Source organism: Falco punctatus, assembly GCF_963210335.1.
Source record: "Falco punctatus genome assembly, chromosome: 3".
Classification (NCBI taxonomy): Eukaryota; Metazoa; Chordata; class Aves; order Falconiformes; family Falconidae; genus Falco; species Falco punctatus.
This window is the reverse complement of record NC_137582.1, coordinates 6,350,306-6,363,513: the sequence shown is the minus strand read 5'-3', so window position 1 is coordinate 6,363,513 and position 13,208 is coordinate 6,350,306. Positions and strand designations below refer to the sequence as shown.

General features: G+C 33.7%; 1 protein-coding gene across 2 annotated transcripts in view; it reads right to left on the bottom strand.

Annotated features, from left to right (window-relative positions):
* Positions 1 to 13,208, bottom strand: part of CDH9 (cadherin 9) — a gene marked incomplete at its 5' end in the record, with an annotated part of 68,002 nt that overhangs the window by 28,580 nt on the left and 26,214 nt on the right. Inside the window, one exon of one of the 2 annotated variants that reach the window (XM_080377772.1) lies at positions 5,692 to 13,202. The exons of the other annotated variant lie outside the window; for it this stretch is intronic. Of the gene's footprint in view, positions 1 to 5,691; positions 13,203 to 13,208 lie in introns of those variants that run through there. 2 annotated transcript variants of the gene reach the window in all.

The following is a 13,208-nucleotide window of genomic DNA, read 5'->3' as shown; positions in this document are numbered from 1 at the left end:
AGATTATTTTGTTAACGTAGTATGTTTCAAGATTCCACCATGAACGTTGGATCAAAAAGTGTCAGATAGGGATTTAAATATCATTCAGAGCCATTACATTTATTTTCCAATGGGAATTCTGTAACTTCAAAACGCATGTTGAGTTTGACTCCGACATTTTTTATAAAAGTAAGATTTTAGATCAATTCAAACTTTTGATTTTAAGAAAAAATAAGATGTTTGCTTTAGGCTTTAGCCTTCTAATATAAAGTTTTCAAAAAGTAATTTGGGAATAAAAGAATCTGAAATTGCTAAACCAGGATGTTTATTACATTATCAGACAGCTTCCTTTCTATTTTTTCTCAACTTCTGTCAAAATTGGAAATTATTGAAAAGTTCTGACTTTTACAGACAACTTGTGTGTGTGTGTATGTGTACCTAGTCCTGTTTAAGAGAGCGCTCCACTCCAAGCAGAAAGGCTGTTTCATTTTCAGAAATAGAAGAGCAGCTGGGGCAAGCAGAGAGGCAGGAAGGACTTTATCTCCCTAAAGGAGAAGGTCTTGTGCTTGCTTCCTGTTTTCACACACAATGACAGCTTGCTGTTCATCAAATTTATTTATGGAGGAAAGATTTTAGAAGTGGATTACTTTTACAAGCTGAAAAGATTTGGGAGAGCTCTGGAAAACCGCTGGAGGCAAAATTAAGAATTTTGTTTGGCTAAAAGCCTAAGGAAGATAAGCGAACAGACAGTTTGCTCACACAGCATGGTTCCAAGTATTATTTTCATGTGGATATACTACGGAAATGCCCCAGATGAAGACATGAGTGAAATTTTAGGTGAGCTACAAAAGTATTGACAGATATTAAACCACTTTTGGTTTTGAGAGCACTTTGTTCTCTCTGGATATGAGTCTGTGCTTAGGCAATGAGCTGGAGAAATTATGAACTAGGAGCAGTCAGATGGCACTACCCAAGCCTAAAAAGTTTAGGAACACATAGAATTCACCATCAAATATCTCATTACCATATCAGTTGGACTACAACATTTCAGACTGCTTTCTATACAAAAGGCAGGACTAAATATGGTTGAGAGATAACTCTTACGTTCTGACTGGAAGACAATTCTATGTGGAAAGCTGAACAAATAGGGAACTGCAAAGTAAACTTTGCTCTTTTGTACATGACCAAAGTTTAATGGAGATTTTACTGAACTGTTTTTTTCTTTGATGTGGAAAAGGCCAGAAGTTTGGTAGTATGAAATATTTGTCAGAGCAAAGGAAAAGGAAGAGTCAAAGCAGAAAAGAGCAAGTATCAACAGGTAAATAGATAAATGATCCAGGCTAGAAGAGGAATAAAAGGCCATGACTAAAAAAATAAATAAATAAATAAATAAATAAAGCCAACTTAGAACATATAAGGAACCTGAGGAAGCAGGCTTAATGGAGCAATAACATGATATTGGAAAATTAAGAAGAAACTTAAAAGGTAATTCAGCCATATATATTCAATAGAAATGTATAAAAAAGAAAAAGGAGGAAAAAGGTGGCATAAAACTGGAGATACAATCGTTTATAAATTACACTTTATCAAATCTATGATTTTTAATAATCTGCTTTATAGGCATGAGGTGAAAACTTAATTTCACTTGAAAACATGTCTGTTATTTTTGTGTATACAGTCTCACATGGCTGTTCGAGAAGTCAGCTGATATGCTACCTCCTGTAGGTGAGTACTGTGCCTTTGTTGTGGCTGCCCACTGATCTTCCATCCAGGAGTCACAAGCTTTGCACTGCTGTGATATACATAAACAGTGACTGTAGCCTCTGCCAAGGTGACTGAAACTAATTTATGAGAGATGCAAGAAAACAAAGTTATGCTGCATGGCACAGCCTTACTTCTGTCAGAGATACCTTTTCCTCTCCGTTTCACTGCATACCAGTAAAAACAGATGGACCTTACCATCCATTCTGGAAACACAAGATGCTGTTTTTATGCAGCTTTACTCTGGAAACAGTCCTTTGGATTTTATAAATATAATGGGGAAATAATTTTTGTCACTTCTTGTCAGTGTTGCGTTTTGGTGTTTTGTTTAGTGCTTCCTATTCTATGATAAAATGAAGTAAAATTTTAGATTGTGTTACCAGAACTTGCATTAAAGATGTGCTAATGATTGTCTCACCACATAGAAAAATGCAATGTGACTAAACTACTCTGTCTTTAATCTGCCTGAAATACTGCATGAGGTAGAGGCTTTTGCCAGTGAATACAATACAAACACCATTCTAACTTAGTGCCTTAAATTGGACTAGAAAAGAATGGCTAAAGCTGAACAAAGCCTCCAGCCCCAGCCCTCCCACTGTTCAATACCTTGATACAGTAACTTTAGTTTTCCTTTGGCAGCAATTGTAACTGTGAACTGCATCAGATGCCCTGCATGAGAATTTGGAAAGTGTTATAGATGCAATAACAAGTGGGAAACAGTAAAAAGAACACGAAGCAGTTTGATGTATCGGTGGGAGAACACTGTTTATTCTTTTGGAAAGCTTCATTTTCCCCTTCTTACCATAAAGAAAGTCACTGCTGAAATAACAATACTGGTACCATCAAATGGCAGTGATAAGACAGAGAAAAGAGTAGTCAGAGATTTCAAGTGCTAATGTTGACTGGCTTTTACATTGCATTCCCTAGTGACTAAAGAGGTACAGTATAAAGTAATTATAATAAATTAAATGCAGCTTAGGAATCTTCATGTTGTTCAATACACCGTATGTACTTGCAATTAGAAATCACACTTAGGCAAAGCAAGTATCTGCAGTCTATGTTCAAAAAGAAATTGAAACCAAAAATGAAAATAATAAAACACAACATTATCTTCAAAATATCTATTCAAAATAGTGAAACTCACCCGCAGCATGTTTCTGGGCCTGGAGCTGCTATGCATATTGAAAGGTTGTTCCAAGTAGATAGAACTAGTTGCTAATGAAACCAATATGTTGAAGGAGCAACAAGTAATACCATAATTTGGAAGTTAATTATGTTGGTTGCTCTTTCACTGACCACAATGCTTTTATGGAGTATATGGAAACAATCCAGCTTTATGGACTAACAGCTGCCATCTGTGGCAGATCAGCCACAGGAACTCCACCACTTCTTTCCTTTTTAAACATGAGAGCTGGAGACCTTGGCCCTTTTTCCCATCTTAATTTCTGGAAGACTTAAAAACAAAGAAACAAACAAACAAACAAAAAAACCCCCCAGCTTTCAGCTGTTTTTATGATACACTTAGGAAGAACTTGTCCTCGTTGACCCTGCTAGGAGTAGTAGTTCATAAAGACTCAAACATAGTTATCTATTGGTTAAAAATCCTAATTCCTAGCCAACAGTTCCAACTAAATTTTCAGTCCTATTATAATTTTTAATTTATAAAATAATGAAGAAATCATAGGGATGTTATTTCTCTACTACTTTGAGTGCCGTTTGTTCATGTAGTACAGTTTTAAGAAGCTATCTGCTTTGCCCTTTTCTCAGAAGGAGTTACCTGGGGTCCTCCATACAATCTCTACAGATTTCACTTATGAGCAAAAAAGCAAGCTTAAAAGAAAGTGTTTTCAATAATTGCCACCTTTTAGGACTAAACTTTGAGTTTCTGAGTTCTCTGTACAGCTCTGTATTTTAAAATGCAACACAGACCGGTTTATGGGGTTTTTGGAAGGAAAAGTTAGTTTTCTGTACCTATTTAAAATCTGCTCTCTTCTTTTGAGCTCTGCTTTTGTATCTCTCTATTAGATTTCGCAGAGATTCTGCTATGGATTTCTGTTTATGACTGGAAGCTAGAACTTCACTCTCTTTTGCATATTAAAAATTTGTCTGTAATACAAGTAAATAGAAATCTTTACAGAGTTTCTATCTTTTGCCAGCTCTGCAAACAGGTGCAATTTGAAACCATATGTGAATTTCTATTATGACCATGAAAATGTAGTACATGATTATTAAGACAACAGGCTGGTTTCATATTTATTTTATTTTGGGGCATTTTTATCATCTGTGGGAACTCCTGTTTGGGTGGTGATAAAGTCTGACTCTTTAAACATTAATACAGCTGTGGAAAATAATAATTTTCTATGAAAGTGCAGTAAAAGAAGTTATCGGTAAAAAATCTACATTAGTATCTGATACGTGATTCATGAAAACCTCTGGCTTCTGTCACGTTTCGATACTGTGGATATTGTCTGTGGAAATGACAATAAAGACCTGTAATTTGGAAGAGAAATGGAGTCTAAAGCAGAGAAAATGAAACAAATTGAGGGCTGTCTCAGTCACGGGCTTTTTAAAAATTACATTAGTTAAAATACTATTTATAGACAAAAGCAAGACTTCTAGAGCTTGCATGGCTATATATATAAGTAAATATAGATGTAAGTATATACGTGTGTATGTATATACATGTAGATAAACCTCCTGAAATATTAAATAGGTTCACTAGGGACTTTTATGTTATTATTTCTAGACATTCCATTTATCTTCAAAAGTGTTCAAATATCTTGAGTATAATCTTCAAATGATACCCATGCAGAAGTGCTTTACTGAAGACTGAGTTTCCAATGTCTGCAAATTGATCACAAGTGCATTGGCTATTGATTGCAGGGTTATGGTCACAGTAAATGACGCACATAATAAGGGTTATCTTATATAGACAAATCTCATAGATTTTAAATCTTCTGATTGAAAAAATTTAAGGTATTGATTCCAAATTTCTTGTCTGGGAAATGCCTGAGCTAATTTCCAAAGGTTTAGATGCTGGAGTGTCTAGGTCTCAGTGAAAATTAGTTGGACATATGCTTTTAAATAGTTTGTTTCTCTTACTTAGGTAGACACACTTTCCTGATAACTAAGGTATCTTTTAATATCTTGTTCATGAAAAGTCATTATTAGTCTTCTAGACCATGAAATATAAGATACTTTTTTTTCCTGTCCTCTCTTTTAACCACCTCAGTGCAATAAAGAGTTGGCTATTATTCAGGTGGGTTTTTTTTACACAGCTGTCACATATTTTGAATTTATGATGAAATAAACCTTTTGATCTTTTGTTTACATCTCCAGTATACTGTGCACATCACCTTATTTATCACAGGCTATTAATCATTTGCCTTGGAGCAGAGAGGAGTAACTGTTATTGAGTTGGCTTTCTGACAGAAAGCTTTGATGGGAATTTGCTATTTATTCGCAGCAACACTTAAAAGCAGGGTATTTAAATGAATATATATACTTTGGTGGACAGCAAATTAGGTTGTTTTGCTTTGTTTTTTAAATTATCAATTAGGTGTGAGAAATATGTGTTTTAAATATGAAGATATGAACAACTTTCATAAGGAATAAAATTGATACTTGCACAGATCTTAATTATACCTGATCTTAATTTCACAATGTCACATATCTATGAGGTTGTAAGAAAAAGCTCTTCTGGAAAGTCTTTTGAGGCATCTGGTTACATAGTAAACAATAAAGTAACTGTGAGTTTCAGGATTTCCCTGTGAAAACTTGCAGATGGATATTTTTCTCGATATTAAGAAAAATACAGTGTTTGCCATGACAAGTGCTGTAGCCTATCTTGTTCCACGTACTTAGTAAAAGATGAGTATCAGTGGGAATAATGTAGAGTAGCTTCCAAATAAGCAGGAGTTAGACAAGATAGTCCAAGATAAGACTTCTTACCTTCATTTTCTTGACTCTGTGAAGGCTGTGTATGACACAGAAAATTTCCAAAATGACTATATGATTGGCAAGAAAAAAAAATGATGACATGTAATAGAATTCAAGCTGAATTGTTAATTGAAGAAAACCACGCACACAGTAATTGCCATTTCAATAATTCATCTTGTATGCTGCTAGAAACTTGTTACCAATTCTTATCCTATTTTCATTATTTAACTGAAAGAAATGTCATTTACCATTTCTGTAATATATATAAACATATTTATCTATTATATATGCATATATATTTATATATATATATATGTATGGGCACATTTTCAGTGAGAAATTTACTTATTTAACAATCTTGTATCCATTATGGGCAGACATTCATAGTCCTTCCGTCTCAGTAGAGAGCCATTTGATGGTCTCTTTTAGGGAGAACTCTTTTGGAAGGTTAATGTTCCTCTCCTGACCTTCCTACTCCTAGGCTGGTGGTACACTGAAGATAGATCATTTGTAATAGAAGTAGTACTAGTCATTCAGATTCATATGAGATAAAGTTTTCATTTCTCAGTAGCTCTACTAAAACTGAGAGTTAGGGGTGGAGTGGGATAGCTCATTAAATGAGATACACATAAATAAAGAAGTAGGAGCATGGACCTTTGTTTCATGACAGATTGGTCTGTTTGATGAGACTTAGTTCCTTGGGAGACTGAAAATTATGTAAACACATCTTTATGTACATTTTACTCTGTGTGACAGTTACTTTAAGTTATCATATATTAGAAAAATAAATTGTAAAAAATTGTGTTTTATCTTATGCACAAGTATGATCCATTGTATATTACTTACACATTTTGGAAACCCTTAGAAGTTACAGATAAATCTGGCAGGGAAAAAAACTCCAAACCACCCTGCCTTTGTGTTTGATTTTCAAAATAGATGCGTGCATGCGTTAGCATGTTTTTAAAAAATAAACCTGACATTCTACACTCAGCTGCATAAAATTAGCAACTAAAATGTATATTCAAGCATTCAGAAAGCTGCCTTTACTTTTATAAATTACTGAAAAGCTTCTGCATTCAGAAGATTAGGCTAAGTAAGCATCCCAGATGTGCTTTGGTTTAACAGAATAAAAAAGAGAAATCATATTTCTCGATATAATTTGTAAATTTATTTTATGGCTACATATAACTAATTCTGAAACAGGTTTAACTTATACCTAGTTAATTACAATTCCTTACTTAGATCTGTGTGTCCAGTCTTCCCAGCCTACAACAGATCCAAAGTTTGAGAAATCCCATTTTCAAAACTCATTTAAATTAAGAAAAAAAAAAAAAAAAATAGACACCTAAACCTACACAAGTAACTTAACTACACAGTGTCAGAAAAAAATCCTGTACATTAGCATGATATAAACAGAGACATTAATGTTAGCACTTTAAGACCAAGATCTGACCTTAGACAACAGATTACCTTCTCCCCACTACTAACTTGCTTACTTTAATGTCATGTTATAATTGTAATGAAGGATATAAAATGGGCATGCCTCTATTTGACATCTTCCTTCTGATAAAGAAGTAATGTCAATTAGTCCCAGCTATTCCAGTCCTTGGTAGTAGCAGTTCAATTGCCACAGGCTCCAATATCGTCACATAAATGTGAGAAGGAGCTCACCGCACCTGTTATATTGTATGCTGTCGTAAAAGAAGCAAAATTATTTGGCAGCTGGTAGCTGCAAGAGCTCATAAGGGAATAAATTAGGTGCCTGTAAACTGGCATCATAGATAGAAACTTAGTATTTACTGTGGCTCTGAAAACAAGTTGCACATGGCTGTGAATTGTAACATGTTTATATCAAAGGATGTATAAAGGTTGCATGTTCATATCAAGAGGTATATATACTGGCTGAAGTAATGTGGCTGTTCCTTTATACTTTCAGAATGTCAATGAGATTTTTGTTTTTTAGATGTGAAGCCGTGAAAGATGAAAAGACCTTGGTTTAACATCCTATCAGAAAGACATCTCTAACAATGCAGAACTTATCCCATTGTACTGCACTGCAGTGTGAGCAAAAGTGCTGATGTAAAGAGTTTGGGCTCATTATGCTTTTCTTCAGAGATTATAGTGTTATAGCTGAAAATCTACTGAAATAAAAAGAAGGAAAATGGATAGATTAAAAAATGTTTAGTGGAAGTATGATACAGGAACTTTTAATGCTGATTTCAAGCTCTAATCTACAGAGGTCCAGACCTATGGGTTTTTTTGTTTTGTTTTCAATGTACACATATAATGGGAAATAATAAAATTGTTACAATAAAGTAGCCAGGCAAACAGTATTTTACTGAGTCATTTCAGAGGAATATAATGGGGAGCCACGTTTAAAATAGCCCAGGCCTGAAAATTCCACTTGGCAAGAAGACTGCTACTCCACCGGTGCTGTAATGTCTGTTGCTGCAGTAGCTGAACACACTTCGACATATCTATGGAGCAGAGCTGTTCTAGTCTTCCACTAGTTGGTGGGGAATTGATACATAAGGAGATTAAATGAGCTTGTGTTCACCTAAAAACTGCATCTCCAAAGTTTAGGCTAACCAGTTTACAAAGCCTATAGTAGCCTATAGTGCTTTAAAAGTCACCTATCCTGCTTACTAATCGCTGCATTTGAACTGCTGTCATCTTAGTTCTTCCTATGAGAAATAGTTTAGACCAGCATGCTGTGAAAGGTCAGCAGGTGGAGGTTTATGGGAACTCAGAGGAGGGCAAAAACTTCTAAAAATGAATTGACAGCAGCTCAGTTCCTGTAGGACTGAAATATGGAAATTATTTATACCTTCCTGTGTTTACAGCAAGCGCTAGCTTTATTTGTTGACAGCACTTCTGCAAAACCTTTATTTCTTCTACCACCAAGAGTGAGAAGTTACTCACAGGGGGTGAATAGATGATTCTGATTTTCCCGTTGTGCTGCCTCAGACTTGTGGTGTCTTAATAAGAAACAAAACCTGCCCCCTCCCCTCCCCCCCTCCCCCCCCCAAAAAAAAAAAAAAAAAAAAAAAAAAAAAAAAAAAAAAAAAAAGATGAGAAAGGAAGCAGGAGTCTTGTCTAGAAGATATGAGGATTTTGTAGCTGAAGAAAAATGAATGTCAAGTGATTTTTAGCTGAGGTTAGATACTGCTGGATGAAAGAGTCTCTCCTGCTTTTATCTGCTATGCTTTGCATGGTCCTGTCGCTTCCATAGTACCAGCTCTGGCATCTGACTTCATGTGATCCCTCCAAGGGAAAAACAGTAGTGGAAAAAGAATATTGACCTTGAACAATCCATTTTTCTGATGATTTAGCTTCTTAAACTTTCTTCTTTTATGTTTAGAAGGAAACTGGGTAAGGCATAAGACAGCACAAATAGGAGCAGAGACACCAAAAGAAGAAAAAGAGCACCACTACTTTTGGCTGTAGCTTGAGATCTGCTTCTCTGTAGTGTTAAAATGTTCTGTAAATCTTAAATTTGTGGATTATTTAAATTCTTCAGAAGTACTTCTTTGAATCTTGTTAAGGCTGATTTTTGTCCCTCATTTTTCTGAATGTGCAGTCCCTCGATTTTTTCAGGTGTGACATTAACACATTCTGCATAAACTTTAAAGGAACTATAGTATTTCTAATGACTTAGGAGGAATTTCCCAAATTTTATAAACATGATTTATTTAAGTTTCCTCTTTACCTTCATATACATATATATATATATATACACATAATATATACATACTAGGTTTTATGTGATTTCTTATATTAGTTTTTTAAGTGTTTATCTTTTTTTCAGTCAGTAACAGAATAATGCAGCATCAGTAATGGATAAAATGACTAAGTAAATATAAAATCAACAAAGCTCTGAAAGAGAAAAACAAATAGATGAATTCAATGGTTACTTTACATTTCATATGTTGTATTTGGATGTTGAATAGAGCTGTACAACAATAATTGTCCCACAATGTTATTGTTAAAAAATAGTTAAATTGCTTTTTGGATTCTAAAAGGAAACTTGTATTTCTTTTGGATCAGCGAGTATGTTTATTTGTTTCTCGAGCTCAAACAATTATTTGGGAGTGTTGTAAACTCATAAATCTTTCCTCTGAGGATGGTTTCCTTCTTTCTCTTGAAGAGCCAAAATGTCTACATTAACTATGATTTTGTTTATCTATCCTCAGGAAAAAAGCAGTAATTGTAAATTGTTATTTAAATTTTACATTAATCATGAAATAAAGTTGGTGCAGTGAGATCCTAACACTTACGTAACATCCAGCTTGAAATCACTGGCCCTGCAGAAATTCAAAATAACCTGTTCATAGTATCAGAGCTGTAGTAAGTAAGTTCCTTGCACAATAGACCTCTTTTTTGCTAGGAAAATGCTGTCCATATTATATACATACTTATACAAATGACAGAATAATTTAAGGAAAAAAAACCCTCATGATCAAAGTAAGATTCCTTTGGTGTTCTAATGTTTGTTTTCTTTTTTAACTGGAAATACAAATTTTTAAAACACCAACTCATACACTTCCGCAAAAGTTCTACCTCATGTCAAATACAAAATATTTGTAAAGAATTCTATATGCTATCCTAATAAAAACGTAATGCAAGCCTATTGAAATAAAAATGCTATGCATGTATCTAACAGAATGCATGTGCAGAACTGACAAAACCACGAAATACACCAATTTTACTGGAAAAGTAGATTTCTATTTTTAACTGTTCAACAAAATGAGGTTTTTCCCTTTTCACCTAGATGGTTTATTTTAAGAAAATATTATGAGGCATTGAACTCATATTTTATGTTTTCATCTGTATTTTATTGAAAGGTGGCTTTGTTTTCACTATAAAGACTTGTATAAAAATAATAAAGAAGGTAAATCTAAGAAGGATAAAAATACTGGATTTAAAGAAGATAATCCTATGCAGGTAATACAGAGGTTTTGAAATTCTTTAGTTCTACTGGCAAATGCAGACAGAAATATAGGAAGTATTCTATCTACAGGTTTTCTGCCACTGTGCTTAGTTTGACTAAAAGGAATTCTAATGCTGTATTTTAAGTGCAGTAAAACATGAACTTGCAGGTGAAATATTTATCTGAAATGTATCTTCCTCTATATATAAAGATAACTCAATTCATTTAAAAATAGAGTATAAGTTAATAATTATCGTTCTGGAATTTTGCAAGTTAGCAAAGCAGTTTTCACAAGCTTGTGGCAAAGTCAAGACAGTCATTCACAGCTTTTTTTAATAAGCAGCTGAAATGAGGGAAAATATGCAGAGAGGAAAATATAATTATTTCCTGCTGAAATATGAAAGATGAGAGCTGCTTCCATTTAGTCGTTTACACACATCTGTACGTTAATGCTTACTGACATAAGCAAATTCAAAAATAGAAAATGTGATGGTTCCTGTATTTGGTTCAGGGGTTTTTTTTTTGTTTTGTTTTGTTTTTTTTTCTTTCTTTTTTTTTAATTGTAAGGCCTACTTAGTCTTGTAAGAGCTTCCTATACAAGATAACAAACTGTTCTTGAGAAATACATTTATGATTATGTGATGCTGAAAATGTGATGTAACTAAAACTAAGTATCACAAAGCACTCTTACTTTAAACCCAGTAGTAGTTGTGATTCTTACAGATTCCCAAGCAATACTGTAGCAAGAGTGAACAACAATAATGGAACTTCCTTCACAATCATTATGTAATTGATGTTGCAGTATATACTGCTGCACTCATAGACAACAGCATGGTAATAAAAATGGAAGTATTAGTGCATATTACCCTGTGTGTTTTACTGCAATTTCATCTCTTCTTCTCTCTTTTAATATGTGCATATTTATTTTATATATATATATCTTAGAGTATCTGTTAAATACTAGGCACGTTTAGGCATATTCTAATCCTGTATGCCTGAGTTGAAAATGGCTATATTTATGTTTCATATATAATGTCCTATCAAACTTCACTGTTCAGCCATAAGGAAAACTCTTTTATTCTGAGTGTATGTGCAATAAAAGTAATTTAATGGAAAAATTATAAATTTTAAATTTAGCCATTTAAAATATGGCACTCTATACTCATACAAATCTTGTCATGCAGAAATTCTGAACTAGGTGATGCCTTTGGTTAGATCCATAAAATCTAGAAAGTAGCAGTTAAGTAGGAAGAAACGAGTGCTAAGTTAAATTAGGCATTATCCCTTCTCTTAATAGGATCAATTCAAAGATTAAAAATAAGTTGTGAAATACTCATCAGCTGCACGCTTAAGATGTTTAATAAGAAAAGATGGTAAGCCTTACTCATTAAAATTAGCAAGGAAGGTACAGAAGGATGCAATATTGACCCAGGTGTCAAAAGAGATTGAACTCCACAGGAGATCTCATTGCTAACTTCCCTTTTTAAAGATTTCTTAATAAATTCATTTATATACTGACAAAAGTGTTTTTCACAATGAGGAGTAGGGTTAGGTTTGATTTTGTTTTATTTTTGCTTTTTAGCAATCATTTTTCACTTGAAAAAATACTTCGATCATAGTTTTGACTCATTTAAGCCTTGAAGATGAAAGTAGATTTTAAGTATGATCAGGACTGTACTTTCCCTTCTACATGAAGAGGAAATTAAAAGATTATGCTCAAGATGCATATTTAGCTTCTCTGAAGTTTCCTCTTAAAATATTTCTAAAATACAGCCAAATCAGAACAGGTCATGCTTCAAATCCATATGTTCTTCATTGTGACCAAGACTGTATCTTATAGCTTTGGCATTCTGTTAAAGATGTTGAACAATTTTGTTCCTATATTTTCTGTATTATGCTTTGATTAACCTTTATGGGTCTGTCTAGCATCTTTTTCACATTTTTTTGAATTATTTTTTATTGAATCTACTTACCTAGTCTGACATAAATCTCAGGATTCTTCCAGTTAATTTTAGCACTCTAAAAATATATCTACAGCAGTTATCCTCCAGTTCTTCAGCTGATTTTAATGAGAAATTCTGTTATTGAGTTTTGATATCTCTTAGACTAACTTTCTCCTTTTATTTTTTAAGTTAATATCACTGTGAACATTTAGCATGATCATTTCCATAAAAGCTATCTGAAATGACACTGCAGTCAGCTCACTTCAGTGGTTTTGATTGCTTCCAGTACTAACTTTGCTACACAGCATTTTAGGTATACCCATAATGCTGTTAGATATGACTGGATCCCATTTAGGCATAGCAAGGCTAATTTATGTATAGCTGGATGACTACAATGTAGATATGACAACAGGATTACCACAAACTAGTGCACAAATAAGCATTTATATTTCCCTCTGGGCTTGGATAGGTTGTGCTGAAAATCCATGTTATACTTTCACTGTTTTAACTATCAAACTAGTTAAACATGAGTAAGTTTTGCCGATTGGTATTGAAAATCACACATTCTGTCAGAGGTGTTGACTTATCATCTTCCCTTGTGTGCTTTAGATCTAGTTCTTCCAATAGTAACATAGTGAGAAATACGTAGTATGACA